The sequence below is a fragment of the Miscanthus floridulus genome, chromosome 18 (assembly GCF_019320115.1).
Source record: "Miscanthus floridulus cultivar M001 chromosome 18, ASM1932011v1, whole genome shotgun sequence".
NCBI lineage: Eukaryota > Viridiplantae > Streptophyta > Magnoliopsida > Poales > Poaceae > Miscanthus > Miscanthus floridulus.
In genome coordinates this window covers 95,523,448-95,543,428 of record NC_089597.1, presented here as the reverse complement: position 1 = coordinate 95,543,428, position 19,981 = coordinate 95,523,448, and the positions used below count along the sequence as shown (strand labels likewise).

General features: G+C 45.4%; 1 pseudogene; it reads left to right on the top strand.

Moving 5' to 3' along the window:
• Positions 1-12,152, top strand: part of LOC136524219 (26S proteasome regulatory subunit 8 homolog A-like) — a 43,519-nt pseudogene extending 31,367 nt beyond the window's left edge.
• The last annotated feature ends 7,829 nt before the right edge of the window (positions 12,153-19,981 follow it).

Here is a 19,981-nt window from a genome sequence, read left to right as displayed (position 1 = left end):
AATTCAAATAAAGCTCCTTTGGGATACCAAAGACCAATGCTTGGTGTGTGCTTAAGATACCTAAGGATTCTTTTTACGGCAATTAAATGTGTTTCCTTAGGACTAGCTTGAAATCTAGCATACATACACACACTAAACATGATGTCGGGCCTAGATGCGGTTAAATATAACAAGCTACCAATCATAGAACGGTAGAGAGTTTGATCAACCGGGTTACCTCCCTCATCTAGGTCGAGATGTCCATTTGTAGGCATTGGTGTCTTGATTGGCTTACATTCATCCATCTTGAATCTCTTGAGAAGATCTTTTGTGTATTTCTCTTGAGAGATGAAGATGCCTTCTTTCATTTGCTTGACTTGAAAACCAAGAAAGAATGTAAGCTCACCAATCATTGACATCTCAAACTCCTTCGACATCAATTCACCAAATTCTTTGCATGAGTCTTTATTTGATGATCCAAAGATGATATCATCAACATATACTTGACAAATGAAGATATGCCCATCAAGCTTCTTGGTGAATAGTGTGGTGTCGACCTTCTCAATGGTGAAGCCCTTCTCAATGAGGAAGTCCCAAAGGCGCTCATACCAAGCTCTTGGGGCTTGCTTAAGCCCATATAGTGCCTTGGACAACCTATAAACATGATTAGGATATCTAGGGTCTTCAAACCCGGGAAGTTGATCAACATAGACTAGTTCATTTATAAAGCCATTTAAAAATGCACTTTTCACATCCATTTGATATAGTTTCATTTCATGATGTGATGCATATGCAAGAAGGATATGGATGACTTCTAATCTTGCAACCGGTGCAAAGGTCTCTCCAAAATCCAAACCTTCAACTTGAGAGAACCCCTTTGCAACTAGTCTTGCCTTGTTACTCACAACAACACCTTGATCATCTTGCTTATTGTGGAACACCCACTTCGTTCCAATGACTCTTGCACCTTTTGGTCGCTCTTCAAGAGTCCAAACTTCATTGCAAGTGAAGTTGTTCAACTCTTCATGCATGGCATTGATCCAATCCGGATCTTTAAGAGCTTCTTCTACCTTGGTAGGCTCATAGCAAGAGACAAAAGAGTGATGAGCAATAAATGAAGTTTTTGAGATCGAGTCATCACACCCTTTGATGGACTCCCTATGATGAGATCTTGTGGATGATCTTGTAGGAGAGGTGTGTTTCTTCTATTGACCACTTGAGGAGGAGGTTGTGGAGCATCAACATCTTGTGCTTGTACCACCATTTGCTCATGAGAGATATGAGTATCTTCATTTTCCACTCTCCCATCTTTTTCACCATCTTGTGGTACATTTGATGAAGAAGGTTGGTTAATGACTTGTACATCATCTTCATCATCTTTTGGCTTGATGTCTCCCACCGGAATGTTCTTCATAGCCTCCCTCAATGGTTCATCACCTACATCATCAAGATTCTCATGTGCTCCTTGGGAGCCGTTAGATTCATCAAATTCCACATCATATGTTTCTTCAACCAAGCCGGTGGCATGATACTCTATATGCTTTGGACTTCAATGAGTAACCAACAAGAAAACATATATCACAATGTCTTTGAAACTTCCCTAGGTATTGCCGCTTCTTGTAGATGTAGCACTTGCAACCAAACACCCTAAAGAAGGAGACGTCCGGCTTCTTCCCATTGAGCAACTCATACGGTGTCTTGACAAGGAACTTTTGAAGAAATAGGCGGTTGGATGCATAACATGCGGTGTTGATTGCTTCCGCCCATAGAGCTTTGGGGGTGTTGTACTCATCTAGCATTGTCCTTACAAGAGTGATCAAAGTCTGGTTCTTCCTCTCAAATACACCATTTTGTTGAGGAGTATAGGTTGCGGAGACCTCATGTTTGATTCCAACTTCATCACAACAAGCTTCTATGTTTGTGTTGTCAAACTCTTTGCCATTGTCACTTCTTATCTTCTTGAGCTTCACTTCAAATTCATTTTGAGCTCTCTTAGCAAACTTCTTGAAACAAGATGCAACTTCGGATTTGTCATGAAGGAAGAACACCCATGTATACCTTGAATAGTCATCCACAATCACAAGACAATAGAGATTTCCTCCCAAACTCTTATATGTTGTTGGTCCAAATAAATCCATGTGTAGGAGTTCTAGCACTCTTGTGGTTGACATGAAAGCTTTGGTTGGATGAGTGTTTGCAACTTGCTTGCTGGCTTGACATGCACTACAAAGCTTGTCCTTCTCAAACTTCACATCCTTCAACCCTCTCACCAAATCATTCTTCATAAGCTTCTTGAGTGAGCTCATCCCAACATGAGCAAGTCTTCTATGCCATAGCCACCCAAGTGTTGTTTTGGTGAATAGGCAAGTCTTCAAGTTTGCATCTTTGGAGGTGAAGTCAACTAGATATAAGTTGTTGTATCTAAATCCATTGAATATTACTTGTTTGTCATCTACTTTGGATATAACAACCTCCTTCTTGGTGAATAAGCATTGGAAGCCAAGATCACATAATTGCCCAATGGATAGCAAGTTGAAACTCAATGATGCAACATAGAGCACATTGGAGATGGAATGATCATTTGATATTGCCACTTTGCCCAATCCTTTAACCTTGCCCTTTGAATTATCTCCAAATGTTATTTTCTCTTGTCCATCTACCTCTTCATCTAGTGAGGTGAACATACGAGGATCACCGGTCATATGTTGAGTGCAACCACTATCAATAACTCAATGACTTCCACCGGTCTTGTAGTTCACCTACACACAAGAGATTCAAGCTTTAGGGATCCAAACTTGTTGAGGGCCCTTCACTTTATCAACAAGTGACTTAGCCACCCAAATCTTCTTAGGCCTACTCTTGTTGGGGGGTCCTAAGAATATGACTTTCATCTTTCCACTAGAATCTTTTCTAAGCATGTAGTGAGCATTGAAAGCAAAAGGTCTAGCATGCTTGGGCAAGGGTTGTGGTGGTGGAGTTTGACACTCATGAGCAAAATGGCCTTCTTGTCCACACTCAAAACATCTCTTTGGCTTTAGCTTTGGCTTTGATTGTTGGTGTTGAGCTTGAGCCTTCTTCTTCTCTACACTTGCCATATATCCAATGCTACTTCTATCCATCTTCATGACGGTATTCATGAGTAGCTCACTTTGGAGATGCTTGCCTCTAGCAAACTTGCTCAATCCCACCTTGAGATGCTCTTTCTCCATCTTGAGCTTCTTGTTCTCTTCCTTGAGAATATCATTGTTCTTCTCTTCCTTGAGTTTCTTGTTTTCTTCTTTGAGCTTCTCATTCTCAAGGATCAACTCTTTGTCATGATCAAGAGTTTCTAGCACAATGGTGTTGTGACTTTTCATCTCTTCAAGATCTTTCATGAGCTTCTCATGGTCACTCTTGAGCTTGACATACTTATCATAGTCATTGCACTCAACCACTTGCTTGCCTTTGCTACTAGATCCATGCTTAATGCTCTCATCAATTAAATCATCACATGAGGTAGCTATATCAATCTTAACAACATGGTTAGTAGCAACATGTGGCTCATTTGGTAAGAATTCTTGTGCAATAATAAGGGTATCATAATTGATCTTTAGAGTTGTATATTCATCTTTTAGCTTGTTGTGACTAATGATAAGCTCATTGTGCACCCACTCAAGTTTATCATGTTTATCTTTAAGCTCTTTCTTAGAAGATTTGAGCTCCTTGAGTTTGGATGATATAGAGTCATTTGTTTCTTTGAGCTCATCATTAGCCTTTTCCAATGTATCACACTTAGCTAAGAGTGAATCATTTTTAGCATCAAGTTTTTCATTTGTAACTCTACTCTTTCTAATGATCTTAGTGTATTTTCTTAATATTTTGACGAGATCATCATATGTGGGTGAATCATCATCGCTATCACTATCATCATCACTAGCTTGCTCATCATCACTACTATCATCACTCTTAGTTACCTTGCATTCACCCTTGGCCATAAGGCATAGGTGTGTAGAGGATGATGGCGATGGTGGCGCTGAGGATGCAAGATCAATAGCAATGGCAGCCACCTTCTCATTGTCACTCTTATCATCGGATGATCCACTTGATGAATCAATGTCTGTGAGCCAATCACCAACAATATAGGCCTTGCCACTCTTCTTCTTCTTGTAGAAGTCTCTCTTTTTGCCATCTCTCTTCTTGTATGGCTTGTTCTTTTTCTTTTCATCTTCATCACTTGAATCATCTTTCTTGCCCTTGTTCTTGAACTTGTCTTTCTTGGGCTTTGTGCATTGATGAGCTAGGTGGCCAAGTTTGCCACAATTGTAGCAATCCATCTCGAAGATTGGCTTTCTTCTTGAGCTAGTGAAGAACTTCTTCTTCTTGTCGTCAAACTTGATACCACTCTTGTTTAGCTTCTTTAGCATCTTGGCGGTCTTCTTCACCATGAGAGCAAGAATTTCTTCATCATCTTCATCACTTGAGCTCTCATACTCAAGTCTTACCTTGCCCTTATCTTGGCTAGCTTTGAATGCTAAGTCCTTCTCTTTCTTCTTTGTAGAGGATGAGCCATCTTGTGGTGTGATGTGCATGTACATCTCATGAGCATTGATCTTTCCCAAGATTTGTGTCGGTGTAGCGGTGGAAAGATCACCTTGATGTAGCACGGTCACAATGTGCCCATATTTGTCAATGGGGAGGACACTCAAGATCTTTCTCACAACATCGGATGGTGACATTTGAGTAAGTCTAAGCCCATTGACTTCCTCTACAAGAACATTTAAACGAGAATACATTTCATTAGCACTCTCTTTGGGAAGCATCTCAAAAGAGTTTAGCTTTTTAATCACAAGATGATAGCGTTCCTCATGCTCACTCTTGGTTCCCTCATGGAGCGCACAAACGTCTGACAATAGTGCATGGACGTCTTTGTGGTTCCTTACACGATTGAACACATCTTTGCAAAGGCCTCTAAAGATGGTGTTGCGAGCCTTTACATTCCATTTTTCATAGTTTACTTCATCGCCTTGAAGTTGTGCGGCATTCTTAGGTGTTGGGAACCCTTGAGAGGCGGCTCTAAGAATTCCAACATCTAGAGCTTCTAGGTAAGCCTCCATGTGAATTTTCCAATATGGAAAATCATCCCCCTCAAAGATAGGAGGAGGTCCATCCCCGTGAGACATCTTGCTCTAAGCGGTTAGGCTTAAAAACATGAGCACAAGGCTCTGATACCAATTGAAAGGATCAAGATGCCCAAGAGGGGGGTGAATTGGGCTAATTCTAAATTTTCTTGCAATAATCAAATCCTATGGATAGCCCAATTAACCCCTTATGCCTAGAAAAGTGTTTCTATCAAATTTATGCACAAAGACTTGCAACCTATGTTCCAAACTTACTTTAGCATAGCAATTCTACGAATGTAAAGACAAGTATTGAATTTGCTCAAAGTAAATACTCAAAGTAAATGCTCAAAGTAAATGCTCAAAGTAAATGGAGAGAGGAACGCGGTGATGTTTTGCCAAGGTATCGGAGAGTCGCCACTCTCCACTAGTCCTCGTTGGAGCACCCGTGCAAGGGTGTAGCTCCCCTTGATCTGTGCAAGGATCAAGTGCTCTCTACGAGTTGATTCTTCGACACTCCATCACGGCGAATCACCCAAAGCCGCTCACAACTTAAGTTGGGTCACCCACAAGCTCCGCCAGGTGATCACCAAGCTCCCAATCACCACCAAGCCATCTAGGTGATGGCGATCACCAAGAGTAACAAACACGAACTCTCACTTGACCACGTGAAGCCTAATGAGAAGATGGATGCACACTTGTCTACTCTTGATTCACTAATGAGGTTTCACTCTTGGATTCTCAAATCACAAACACCTCACTAGGACCTTGCTCTTCTTGGCACTCACAAACATGTTTTTCAGCTGTTGGAATGAGCAAAAGTGCCTCCACACACGAGTGGAGCTTCTATTTATAAGGCAGCCTGAAAAACAAACCGTTATGAGCTTCTACAGGGTGACCGAACGCTCCGATCATTTTGACTAGACACTCCGATTAGTTCAACCTATGCAACAGTTTTCATGTGATGACCAGACGCAGTCAGGGTCTAGTCAGTACTGACCGGACGTGTCTGGTCGCTCTTGGATGCTTAGTGTAATCGATCGGATGCTGGATACTCAGGGTCCAGTCACCACTGACCGGACGTGTTCGGTCACACGTTCTCAAGTCTGGACCCTTACTAGAGTCGACCGGACGCTGGCCCTCAGCGTCTGGTCACATTGACCTTCCAGCGTCTAGTCACACCAGACTTGTTCTCCTCAGTCAAATGAACTGACCGGACCCTGCGGCCAGCGTCCGGTCGCACCGGAGCCAGCGTCCGGTCAGTATTTGACCCTCCATTCACTTCCAACTCTCGATCATATGTGAATGAAGTTTGCTCCAAAGGATCTTAGGCATTCATAAGAGCTACCTAGAGCTAGTTTTAACAAGTGTGCACCACACCTAACTCACTAGACTCAACTAGGTCAAGCTACCCATTCATACCCCCCTTCATAGTACGGCCAAAGGAAAAAACAAAGTCCTAAACTACTCTAAGTGTCTCTCCAACTTCAATTGACACTTAGAACTAGTTATCCTTAATCTTATCGTCCATCCTTTGAAAACTGAAACAATTTCCATCGTAGGGGCATGACAAACTAGATTGCCCAATCGATCTCCATTACCATGACCTAACTTAATTGCCTCTGCAAAATACACGTTAGTCATAGTAATCTTGTATTGACATTAATCACCGAAATCCAACTAGGGGCCTAGATGCTTTCACTTGGAGTCAGTCATGTGGTTGCTGATGCCAGAGTCTAGGTACCACCGCTGCTCCTATCCACCACCCACATGTCCGAGGTGGACTTAGGTGTGCGGTTTGTCGAGGTTGATAGCCTTCAGAGCCTTGCCGTGTCCTTCCACTACCATCACCTCTCCCTTCTCCTTCGCCTCAACATCGTGCAGTGCATAGAATGTCACCATCAGGAGAGTGGCCTCATCATCCTCATCAGCCTACGCTAAATGAGCCTCAGCCTTCTTCTTCTGCTTGCGATTTAGGCACTCCTTTGTCCAATGGCCTGTTTTCTCACAGCGTCGGCAGGCGTTAGGGTCGACCTTCTTCTTCTTTGAAGAAGAAGCCATGCCGTGGCGCTTGCCATCGCCACCGCGGCTGGAGGAGGCTTCCCCAGAGTTCCTCCGGGCAGCCCACTCCTCCTCTATCAACAGCAGCTTGCCGCTGTCTGTCATTGTTGTGGCCTATTCCATGTGCTCATCCACCATCCACAGATGGCCTGTCACATCCTCAATGGTGAGGGTGGACAAGTCCAGCATCATCTCTATGTAGAGAGCGATCTGAATGTACTTCACCGGCACGGAGTAGAGGTACTTGGAGACCGTCTCTTCTTCGTCGATGGTGACGTCGTGGCTCTTCAGCTTGCTGATGAGCGACTACAGGTGAAGGGAGAAGTCCTCCACTGATTCACCATCCTTGAACCTGAGGTTGGCATACTCCTACTTTAGCAGCTAGGCCGTCGCCTTTTTTGTGCGGTCAAAACCGATGCGCATCGCTGCAATGGCCTCCTACGCCTTCTTAGTAGAGTTCTTTGCCCCCCAATGGCTCCCTATACTTCGCTGGCACAATAGTGAGGATAGCCTCTAATGTTGATATGTCATCTTCTTTATTATCGGTGCCCTTATCAATAGTATTCTAGAGCCGTCGGGCTCTGAGCTTGGCCTTCATGGTCACCGCCCACTCATCATAGTGGGTGCGAGTCAGTGGCGGCCAACTGGTACCGCTAACCTCCTATCATGGCTAGGCAACCAGAGCAGTGCCGCTGCTGTTGTCCATCTCCAAATCATCCATCATCGCCAGCTGTTAGTCCAGCGATGGTGCTTGTACAGCTCTGATACCATTTGTTGGCCCCTGAATCTCCAGCACGGGTGAGCCGACCGCTCACCGTCGTTGCCGACCACACGCTATGGCTAGAAGTAGAAGAAGGGAGGGAGAACAGAGTGTGCACACACATCACAAGCACCAGCGTTGGCCGGAGCTCTGTAGAGGAGATAGCAAAACTGAACTCGCTCTCTTTACTGAGTTGCAGTGGGAAGCAATATATACAATTCTACCCATCTAATCCTAGTGCACAGACATGCCAGGCTGCTACAGAGACTAGATGTGATAGTAGGGCTGACTTTAGCATCTGCCTCTGCTATGGCTACAGTGTGGCAGGAGAGCCTTTCGGCGCCTACCCCTGCCGTGGCTACAGTGTCACAGCATGGGAGCCCTTTCAGCGCTTGCCCCTACCACGCGTATAGAGAAGAGCAGCAGATTACTTAACAAGAGTTGCATTTGCTTCAGGAACCAGGTTCACATGTTGGTGAGGTTGTGAAGGTGATGAGCAAGTCGAAGGTTCTAGTAAAGGTACATCTCTTCTCTTTCTTTGGTTTTTAAATGTGGCTTATGAACATCCCAGTCTTGCTTTGGCATAATGGAAGAAGCACAATATTTCATTCTTGGCTATATGTGAAAAGGAACAAATACATCCTTTCTAATCCAAAGTATGCTGTAAAAAAATAATGCACGCGAACAAGGATAGATGTTATGCAAATATCTAGTACTTGGTCTATGCAAATATTAGGGAATATTATAGAAACTGGAATGGTGCTTATCATAGATTTCAGGATCGAACACTCATTATTTGTCATGATATTCTACTTATAATTTCCGTGAAAAATAGCAATAATTCAAGCTGATACCAATTTACTGTGCCTCTTCTCTCTGGTTTCTTTGTTTTTACATAGTCCACAGTATGATCATTATGATAGCAGATGTATTTGTATTAGCATGTATGTTTTGAATGGGACTGAGTTTCCACATATCCTACTGTATCTAACTGGTTATGGCAATCTCTTAGGTGCATCTAGAAGGCAAATATATTGTTGATGTTGATAAAAGTATAGATATTGCAAAGCTCACACCTTCCACACGAGTTGCTCTTCGAAGCGGGAGCTGTATGCTTCATGTTATTCTGCCCAGCAAAGTCGATCCATTAGTTAACCTTATGAAGGTTGAGAAAGTTCCTAATTCTACATATGATATGATTGGCGGTCTTGATCAGCAAATTAAAGAGATCAAAGAGGTGTGTAAAGAATTTCATCGTACAGTACATTTTGTTGTTTTGCCCTTCTGTGAGCACTCTGGCTTAATAACTAAATCTTCAGGTAATTGAGCCTCCAATAAAGCATCCTAAGTTGTTTGAGAGTCTTGGGATTGCACAACCAAAGGTTAGGGTTTGTTTACCAGAACCTTTATATGTGTTTTTTTGTATCAATCAAGTAATTTATTCTGTGGATAATATTATATACTATATTGATATTTATCCTATTCATCTTTCAGGGTGTCATTCTCTATGGCCCTCCAGGTACTGGAAAAACATTACTTGCTCGTGAAGTTGCTCATCACACAGACTGTACCTTCATTAGGGTGTCTGGTTCTGAGCTGGTTCAGAAGTACATTGGAGAGGGTTCCCGGATGGTTTGTGAACTTTTTGTGATGGCTAGGTACACATTCTTAGTTTATGTTGCAGTCAAATCATCACTCATCACCATTAGTGTTACTTCAATGGGATTCTAAGATAAATTGTTGCGATAAATGTTGCATAGTTATATTCCAAGATGCTTAATTATCTCATTTTGTCTTGATAGGGAACATGCACCATCCATTATATTTATGGATGAAATAGACTCCATTGGATCAGCTAGGATGGAGTCAAGTGGCAGTGGTGATAGTGAGGTTCAGCGCACCATGCTTGAGCTTCTGAACCAACTTGATGGTTTTGAAGCAACGAACAAGATTAAGGTTCTCATGGCAACAAACAGGATAGACATTTTGGATCAAGCCCTCCTGAGGCCTGGACGCATTGACAGGAAAATTGAATTTCCAAATCCAAGTGAAACTGTAAGTGATGCAGTACTTGGAATGCTAACGGTTTTTCAACAATCAAGTTTTCAATGCCCACAATGTTCTACGCGTCCAGGCGACGGAAATGTCTGGGCGTCGGGGGTTGCCTAGCCAGGTATTGTATGGCGTCCGCCTCAGCGTCTAAGGCATCCACCTTTTGCATTAGGCGTTTGGGGCGACGCCAACCAGCCTGAGGCGGTCGCCATACTCGTGAGCAGCCGCACGTAGGAAAGGGAAGGGACCTAGGACAGGAAATCGCTCCTGTGCGAGACTTCTCCCGCCTTCCGTCGTTTCCAGCGCATGCGTACAAAGGAAATCACGCGGGAATAGAGAGGGATTGTGAGAGAGGGAGGGGATTGGGAAGAGAGAGGGAGAGGCAGGCCCTATTGGTGTTTCTTCCCCACTCGTGACCAGGGCCCGCTCGGAGCCACGCATCGTGGACGTCCGCTTGGAGCCGCGCGTCCTCCAGCACGCGTCCACTTGCATCTTCTGCTTCCTCTATGCGGACCCGTGCGTCCGTCCGCATAGACTAGGAGGACTGGGACGACCTGCTTCTTCTGCAGACCCAGGATGGCTTCACCGGTGCCCAACTTTGCCTAGCGACAAGCCATGGCTATCCCGATGCCAAGCTCTGCTCAGCCTTCAGGCCAGCCCTCCACTGGACCAGGTATCCCTCCTCCTCTCTTTGTTTCTCTCTTAAAAAGGCCAAAGCTTGCATGTGGCATGTGCGGCTATCTCCTGCTTTGTTTGTTTGCATATAAAACAAAGCAGATAGCAATCACATGGGTACAATTATTGCTTTGTCTACTTGTGCTTTGATTTATAGATGCTATATAAATGGAGTAGTACATTAGCTGTTGTTGCTCTATTTTATATGCTAACTGCTTTGTTTTATATGCTAATTGCACTGACTGTTTTGCTAATTTGATTTGTTTATTAGGCTAGAGGGTGCTCGTGCTCCATGCTCTGTTTTAGCTGCTTCTGCTCTGTTTATGCTCTATGCTAGACTTAAAAAGGGCGTACTCAGTGCAGAGAGTTCCTGCTCTGTGTGGGGTCTGAGGAAGGGTGTCAGTGGCAAGCCTTATCCTCGCCTGTGCAATGCAAGGAGACCGCGACTTGAACTCAGAACCTTCTGGTCGTAGGCGGTAAGACTCTAATGCTTGCACTAGACCCGCCCTTCTGCTCTGTGCTAGACTGCTAGTAGATAATTAAATTGGCAGTTTACTGATTCCTACACTTTGACATTCTCTGAACTCATTAGTTTATAAAAATTTTGCAGCAAGAACCATGGCAAGTCCACCATCAATCATCAGCGGATATGATCCCAAGAACGATCCAGCCCAAAACCCGCAAAGGTCAAAAGATCCAGCTTGAAGGTTTGGCTATTGACCGAACCTTCAAAACAGAGATGAGGTGGCATGCACCTTATGTGGTGGCTCAGTTCGTGGAGGCATTATATATTAATATGTTTATATGGCATCCCCTAGGCAAGCGTCTTATTCGCCTAGGTGTCCAAAAGGGGATCGCTTGCCTCGCCTCGCCTCGCCTTACCGCCTTTAAAACATTGAATGCCCACATGGCTGCTGATTTTGACTAACCTATAATCTTCCGGTCTTTCAGTCCTGCTTTGATATTTTGAAGATTCATTCAAGAAGAATGAACTTGATGCGTGGCATTGATCCGAAGAAGATCGCTGCGAAGATGAATGGAGCCTCTGGAGCAGAGCTGAAGGTTTGTATGACGATCCTAGTTTAAAAAGCATGCCTTACCAAGAGAAATTTTGCATTAAGAATGGAACAATAAACAGTAAAAACATTAAACAACTTCTTTAAGCATATGTAGAAATTTAGAAGGCTCGGGTTGTTATCATGTTAGTCCATGTAGTTAAAATTCTATCCACGCAAGATTTGGCCTGGGTAGCAAGGGTAAATGTAGCAGTTGTCTGGATTCACCCTCATCATTTTAGCCTTTGCAACCCTTTGTGCACTGAAAGTGTCAAAGGTGCAGATACCATAACGATTATGGTACACTACTCACGTTGATTCTACCTTGTGGTTTTGTAGGCTGTTTGCACTGAAACATGAATGTTTGCCCTTTGGGAGAGAAGGGTGCACATCACCCAGGAGGATTTCGAGATGGCAGTGTCGAAGGTGATGAAGAAGGATACAGAGAAGAACATGTCTCTGTGGAAGCTCTAGAAGTGAGTGGCTCATGTCTCAGCGCCAGGCTTACACTGCCATGTCCAAGCAGCTGAAGCGGGTGGCTGCGTGTTGCCGGATTTTCTGTGAGACTCTAGAAAAGCATTTCTGGATCTTGGAAGCTGAAACTTAACAGTGTCGTTGTGTAGCAGCTTTATTATAAGTTAAAATTATTATTGGTTTATTGAATTAGGAGATAGTATATATATAGATAGATAGATAAATAAGATAGATACCAAATAAAACCCACGACACCTAGGCCATCCGCGTGGACTCCGCGAGTACCATTTCGACGTCTGGCATTTTTTTACAGCCTCGCGTCGGTCAGTTCCGTCGATGAACACTGGTTAACTCTGTTTCACATACCGTGCACGGTGCAGATATCCTACCCCAAGATTTGGTAGTGCCTGCCGTGTGGGTCAGCCTGTGGGCCTCACCAGCACGTCGTATGGGAAGATCTCCGGTCTGTCGAATTTTTTACTATTTAGCCCTTTTTTCGAAAGTTTCTCACAAATAGACCCCTGGCGGAAAGAATTCCGAAAATAGACCCTTGGCTCGGTGCCAGAGTGACTGGCGTCGAGCTCAGTGCCACGGTCACTAGTGCCGAGCTCCTGGCCACGGGGAAATGGCCTGCCAGGGGGCTCGGCGCCAGAGTGACTGGCGCCGAGCTCGGCGCCGTAGATCTTGGCGCCGAGCTCGACGCCAGTCACTCTAGCGCTGAGCTCGGAAATATCTGCTGCCGCCACCGCTCCACCTTTCTTCTTCTCCCTCTCGCCCTAGCCAACCCTGCCCGTGCCGTCACCGCTCCACCGCCGCGCCCGCCACCGCGCCTGCGCCACGCCAGCGCCCGCGCCCACCCGCACCCGCGCCCGTGCCGCGCCGCGCCGCACCGCGCCGCCGCTGCTGCTCCGGCGGCCGAGCCCGCACCCTCGCCGCATCGCGTCGTCTCTGCTGCTCCGGTGGCCGAGCCCATGACCTCGCCACGCCGTGCCACCGCTGCTGCTCCCTCGCCCGAGCCCGCACCACGCCGCTGTGCCCTCGCACCGTTGCCCGTGGTTGGCTACAGCGCCGCGCCGCCACGTCCTCCACCACCATCCACGCCTTAGCCTCGCCTTGGTCTCCACCGGTGGCCTCGGCCTCGCCCCCCTCCACCGCTGGCCTCGCCCCACCTTGCCACCGTCCACCGCCGGCGTGCCTCCCGCGCCCGTCGAGCCGGACTCGCCGCGCGGAGCGCCAGGCACCCTTCGGCCGCCGCGGGCCACCTCTATCGTCAGCCGCACCACCGCGGGCCCGAATCTTCGCCTTGACCTACGCCAGTCGTCCGCCAACCCGGAAAGGTAAAAATTATGAATATGCAATGTACCTATTTAGTTGGTGTTTGTTATTTACTAGTTACTATGATGAATCAGTTAGTTGATTTAGTGAGATATATATGTAGATAGATATAAACATAGATACATTGGTAAATAGATATAGTTAGATAGCTACTTAGATATGTAGTTATATTTGTAGTTAACTATATATGATCTAGCTATTTAGTGAGTACACTATAAATATATACGTAGTTATTATCTTGATTACTTAGTTTGTAGTTAGAAAGTACTTGTTAGGTAATATTTATCGTCTAATTTGGACTAAAGGATATGTGTTTCGTTATGTTTTTGAAATAGATGGACAATCTAGTGACCATATATCATGGAGGCACGGTTGAAAGCGATCGCTATGGATATGTTGAGTTTCTTAGCATGCAAAGCGTGCCTGTGCTATTTAATGATAGGCCTTCATTTAGTGAGATGGTTGCAAGGGCTCGGGAGGAGCTACATTGCTTTGGAGATGATGACATTGTAGTTGATGGTGTACTGCACCTAGGTTGTCCTCTGAACATCTTTAGACGAATGATCTCAATTGGTTGTGCGGATCAGTGGGAGAACTATGTGAGATCGGCTATGAAGAGCCAGCTGCAATGTTTAGACGTGGTTGTGCGTCAGGTGTTAGTTGATCTAATCCCTCATGGGTTTACCCCAGCAATGGATCATCTGGCACACATCGACCCTCCCGTTCCGGAACCTTACCTGCATGTGCAGATTGCGCCTACGGTTCCTAATGCTCAATCTGCCCCCCATGCGGTATTTGGAGATGGTTGTCATACTCATGTTTTTGTGGCAGATCCTCCTTATGAGATCCCTTTGACACAGAATCATCTGAGTAAGTGTCTTAACCGCATGGTTTTTGGGAGCTTACCTCGTTCCTTATATCTATTTCTTTCATTCTTTCCTCATTTCTGTAATGATGTTGCAGGAGACATTCCTGAGAATATGGATGTGCCCCATGTTGCTGTGCAAGTGCACTTTGGAGATGGATTCCGTGGCTCCAATAGTGTTGAAATTATGAATGATTCGGAGCCATATGAGATGGCTAGGGCTCTTGATTCTGATGATGATCGTCCTATTGGAGAGCTAACAGAGAGTGATGTTGAGATGATGAGGCGTATCTTTCCCGACCGCCGTGATCCTAGAGTTCATGAGTTCAGTGATCTACCTCATTCCGATCAGGCGTTTGTAGAAGGACGTGATGATGAGCTCCTAGAAGCTCCTGAGGCTGGTCCTAACATGGTAATTGAGGAGGGGAGGGTGTTCAATGACCTCCCTACTTTGAAGAGGTGGTTGTAGGCTTTTGTAGTGATATGAAAGAGGCCTTATAGGGTATTGCATTCATATGTGGAGCACCGTTACATAGTTGTGTGTGATAAGGAATGTTGCCCATGGAGGGTTTGTGCAAGGAAGCAATAGGTGATCGGAAAATGGAAGATCACAAAAGTTGTTGGGCCACACAATTGTGCTGACCATGAGCTGACACTGAGGCATCGGCAGTTGACATCTACCCTCATTGCCAAGCGGTTAATGGGAATTTTGCAGGGAGAACCCAACATGAAGGTGAGAACAATTATCAGGACCGTTGAGGCGTTGTATGGAGGATATGTGATAACTTATGGTAAAGCATGGAGGGCTAAGCAGCGAGCGTGGAAGATGATATATGGGGACTGGGAGGATGGGTATGAGCAGCTGCCAGTTCTTTTCAATGCAATCAAAGTGGTGAATCTAGGCATGCATTATGAGTACATACCAAAACCTAATGCATGGAAGGATGAGAGGCAGATATTTTTCCACGCCTTCTGGTGCTTCCCTCAGTGTGTCGAGGCCTTTAGGCACTGTCGTCCTGTCTTCTCCATTGATGGTACATTCTTGATTAGCAAATACCAGGGCACACTTCTTATAGCCATATCCTGTGACGCGAACAATAAGTTGGTTCATTTGGCATTTGCTTTGGTTGAGAAGGAGAACAATGACAGTTGGGGATGGTTCTTGAGGCTAGTTTGGATACACGTGGTTGGGCCTGGTAGGGAGGTTAGTGTCATATCTGATAGGCAACAGGGCATACTTAATGTTGTGCGAGAGCAGTTAGAGGGGTATGCACCTTTGCACCATCGTTGGTGTACTCGACACCTTGCCGAGAATCTACTCCGGAAGAACGATGTCAAGAAAAACTTTGATCTATTCTAGGAGGCTGCTCGATAGCTTGAGGACAAGTACTTTAGGGAAAAGTTGGAGCAGGTCAGAACCGCATCAAATGCAGAAGGTAGACATTAGCTCACAGGTTTGATGAGGGATTTGGAGAAATGGACGAGAGCTCATGACGCCGGTGGCTGGAGGTACGAGTTTCAGTGCAGCAACATGACAAGAGTCATTCAATAAGTTGCTATTGGCAATACGTGGTATGCCCATGAATGCAATTGTTCAATTCACCTTCTATAAGCTTGTTGTCTGGTTCAACAATAGACACGCCCATGCATTGTAGTTGAGGAGTGATGGAGAGATATGGGCTTCGAAACCAAAGGCACACCTAGAGAAGACAAGAGAAAGGGCTGGCACACATGAGGTTGCATGCTTTGACCACGCCACAGGGACTTGTCAAGTCGAGCATAGGGGCGGTACAACGTCCGACGGCGAGGTCCAAGAGTCGAGGATACATGTGGTTGTCCTCCAAGATTTCAAGTGCACTTGTGATAAACCAAGGTAATACCACTTTGTATGTTCTCATTTGGTGGCAGCAGCTAGGCATCGCAACTATAATATCGAGAGGAGGATACCTCATGAGTTCAGTGTCAACACGCTTGTGAACACATGGAGCCCCCGCTTCGTGCCTTTCCAGGACCCTGGAGAGTGGCCTCCATATGATGGGCCAAAGTACATTGCGGATCCAGCTTACCATTGGAACAAGCATGGATCAAGGCAGAGGATGAGGCATAGGATGGTTATGGATTAGATACCCGGAAGAACTAGGTGTGGAAGAGGAACTCCATTTGTTACTGATCCCGAGCAGTACGAGTGCGGCAAGTGCGGTAGACTTGGCCACAACTCACGAAGTTGCCATTGGCAGATTAGTGAGGTAGGACTATTGGTTTATAGTATTATTTTATATTTGTCTTATTCATATATTTAATTATGCATGTCTCAATTTATGCTTGTATTTGTGTCAATTACTTATACATTTATAAGTTCATGTTTCATTGTACATTGCAATTCTAATTCATTCACTTTTTTTGTAGGATGGAGCAATTCCACCTGCTGAACCCGACATATGAGGAGACCTACTGAGGACGTCTCGTTGCGTTGGGGCAGGTAATAATCTATAAGTTTTATTTGTACATGTGTTCATGAAGTAACATGTGACTATGTTTTATTCGATGCAGGACCTTCCGCACCTTTGTTCTAGGACCCACAGTAGGTTCTTGGACATTTGGTACGACGATAGGTACACTCCTTTCCTGCAAAGAGCTAGCCTAGATGTCATCTCCTTTCAGGTTTGTCGTGGGCTGCCCAAGTTTAACTCAGCGGCAATAACTGGGTTGGTAGACAGGTATTAAAGTGAATCATTGGCTCCATTCATGGCCATTTGTTCATGCGATTGACTTTTTGACAAGTAATCTTGCTTGGTCTTAAATATAGGTGGCAGCCAGAGACTTATAGCTTCCACCTACCTTTCGGGGAGATGACAGTCTCGCTTCAGGACTGTCAGAAGATGCTAGGTCTAAGGATTCATGGGAACCCAGTCACTGAGTAGTGCAGGTCAGAGGGCTGGAGAGCACGAGTGGAGGCCTTCCTTGGGCGTGAGCTTGGCGAGCAAGGGGCTTGCACTTCTGGAGTTCCCATCTCATGGCTACATACAGAGTTCGCACAGTGCCCCAAGGAGGTAGATGAGGAGATGGTTGGGTACTACTGCCGGGCGTGGATCTACACCTTTTTGCTTGCGTTCTCTTTCCTGACGCGACGGGTGACAATGCGTCCTAGATGTGGATCCACTACCTCAGTGACTAGGACCAGGCGGGTCAGTACAGCTGGGGCTCTGTAGTCTTGTGTTTTCTATACCGACAGCTGTGCGAGGGGTGTCATCGGTCTACGGCGAACCTGTCACTTGGTGGATGCGTGTACCTATTACAGCTGTGGATGTGGGCTCGTTTTCTAGTTGGTCGTCCAGAGGTTCTGGCTCATCGTGAGTGGTTCCAAGGTTAGCCTCTAAGTCGCCAGCCGACGTGGGCGTACCTTTGGGACCAGGTCAGGGTTCCACACACAAGGATAGACCAGGTGTACATTGAGTATACGAACGAGCTAGATTCGCTGATGGCATCTAGTGTAAGTAAATTTTATTTTCCATGCTGCTTTGAAAAGGATTAGTATACCATCTAACATCTTATTTGGACATGTTGTAGGTGGAGTGGGAGCCGTATGGTGGAGACGACGCACTTTCTTTTTAGCTGAGCAACGTCTATGGGGCCGATGACTACTTCTATAGGATGAGGTGCCCTCTAATCTGCTTCTATGCTATCGAGTACCACCTGCTAGATAGGGTTGCACGCCAATTTGGAGTGAGACAGCTTTGGCCTATGCCTCTATTCTTGACTGGCGTTGACTTACACAAGTAAGTGTTTTGATATTTCAAATGTCTCATGATGATGGTCCATTTCTTATAATATGGTGCCACGTATGTGGATTAATGTAATGATGACATACATGTAGGTTGGATCATCAGAGGAACAAGAAGATTTTTGACTGGGAGAGGCACCACCAGTCCTACATTGAGGAATGGGAGGAGATGCACGACAACCTAGATGACAACAACGAGCCGCACATGAACCGTGAGTTTAGGCGGTACCAAGCTTGGTACCAGCGTTCGACATGGTGTAGGCTCAGGCTACAGTGGACCGAAACTGACTACACCAACATCGAGTCCTCCGACAATGAAGACATGATGTACGACTAGTCCACTCGTGCAGGAAGGCAGGTGGAGGCAGGACCGATCTTGGACAGAGTGGTAAGTCAATCGCCTTATTTTGTTACGTTGAGTTACATAACAATACATTAGGCATTCTTAGACCGACATTAGGAGTTATCTATTGTAGTTATTACAACCTTCGAGCCGTATAACCCTTATAATAAGTTACATTCTTGTACAAAAGAAAACAAAACTAAATGCTATCTGTTCAGAAGTCTTATTATTAAAAACTTTATTATAGGGCAATACACTGAGAAGCTCAGTTGAAGAGATCAAGCGTGTTCGGCCGAGAGTCAATGATGACTACATACTTGGCTTCCTAGATGTAAGATTTAAAATATTCTTTCAAACAAATCATTAATGCGTTATATTCTTTAAGTTAACATAGTTTTGTACAACAGAGGCTGTCACATCATCTATGCCATGCGGCTGGTCATTGTGGTTGCAGGACAAACATGACGCATGACATGTACGATCCTTCCGCAGGAAGAGGAGCCTTGGGTTCCTCTAGTCAAGCAGCTATAGGGGATGGGGACGAGGATGAGGAGGACGACGACGACGATGACATGGACAAGAGGCACGATGAGCTTGGGCCCTCTCAGCTCCATGATGCTCCATCAACTCATCCTACACCGCCTCTAGGCACTAGGCGATGTCATCCGCGTGACCCTTACACTCCAGGCACCAGCGCTCTGGGTCACTGAAAGGTCCTAATGGCTAGAGGGGGGTGAATAGCCTAATAAAATTTCTACAACAACACTTAACAAAATGGTTAGACAATTATGATGCGAAGCAAGTGTTGCGCTAGCCTACTCAAAATGCAAGCCACCTACCACAATTCTAGTTTAGATAGTGTCTATTCACACAATAGCTATGACACTACCCTATGTTAGTGTGCTCTCAAAGGCTAACTAAAGAGCCACACCAACCAAGCAAGCAACCTCTCACAACTAGCTACACTAAAGAGCTTGTCAACTAGTTTGCAGTAAAGTAAAGAGAGTGATCAAGAAGGTTATACCACCATGTTGATGAAGAAACCAATCAATCACAAGGATGAATAACAATGAAGACCAATCACCTCGGAATCAATGATGAACACAATGATTTTTTTACCGAGGTTCACTTGCTTGCTGGTAAGTTACTCCTTGTTGTGGCGATTCACTCACTTAGAGGTTCATGCGCTAATTGGCTTCACACGCCAAACCCTTAATAGGGTGCCGCACAACCAACACAAGATAAGGATCATACAAGCCACGAGCAATCCACTAGAGTACCTTTTGGCACTCCACCGGGGAAAGGTCAAGAACCCCTCACAATCACCACGATCGGAGCCGGAGATAATCACCACCCTCCACTCAACGATCCTTGCTGCTCCAAGCCATCTAGATGGCAGCAACCACCAAGAGTAACAAGCGAAATCCACAGCGAAACACGAACACCAAGTGCCTCTAGATGCAATCACTTAAGCAATGCACTTGGATCACTCCCAATCTTACTAT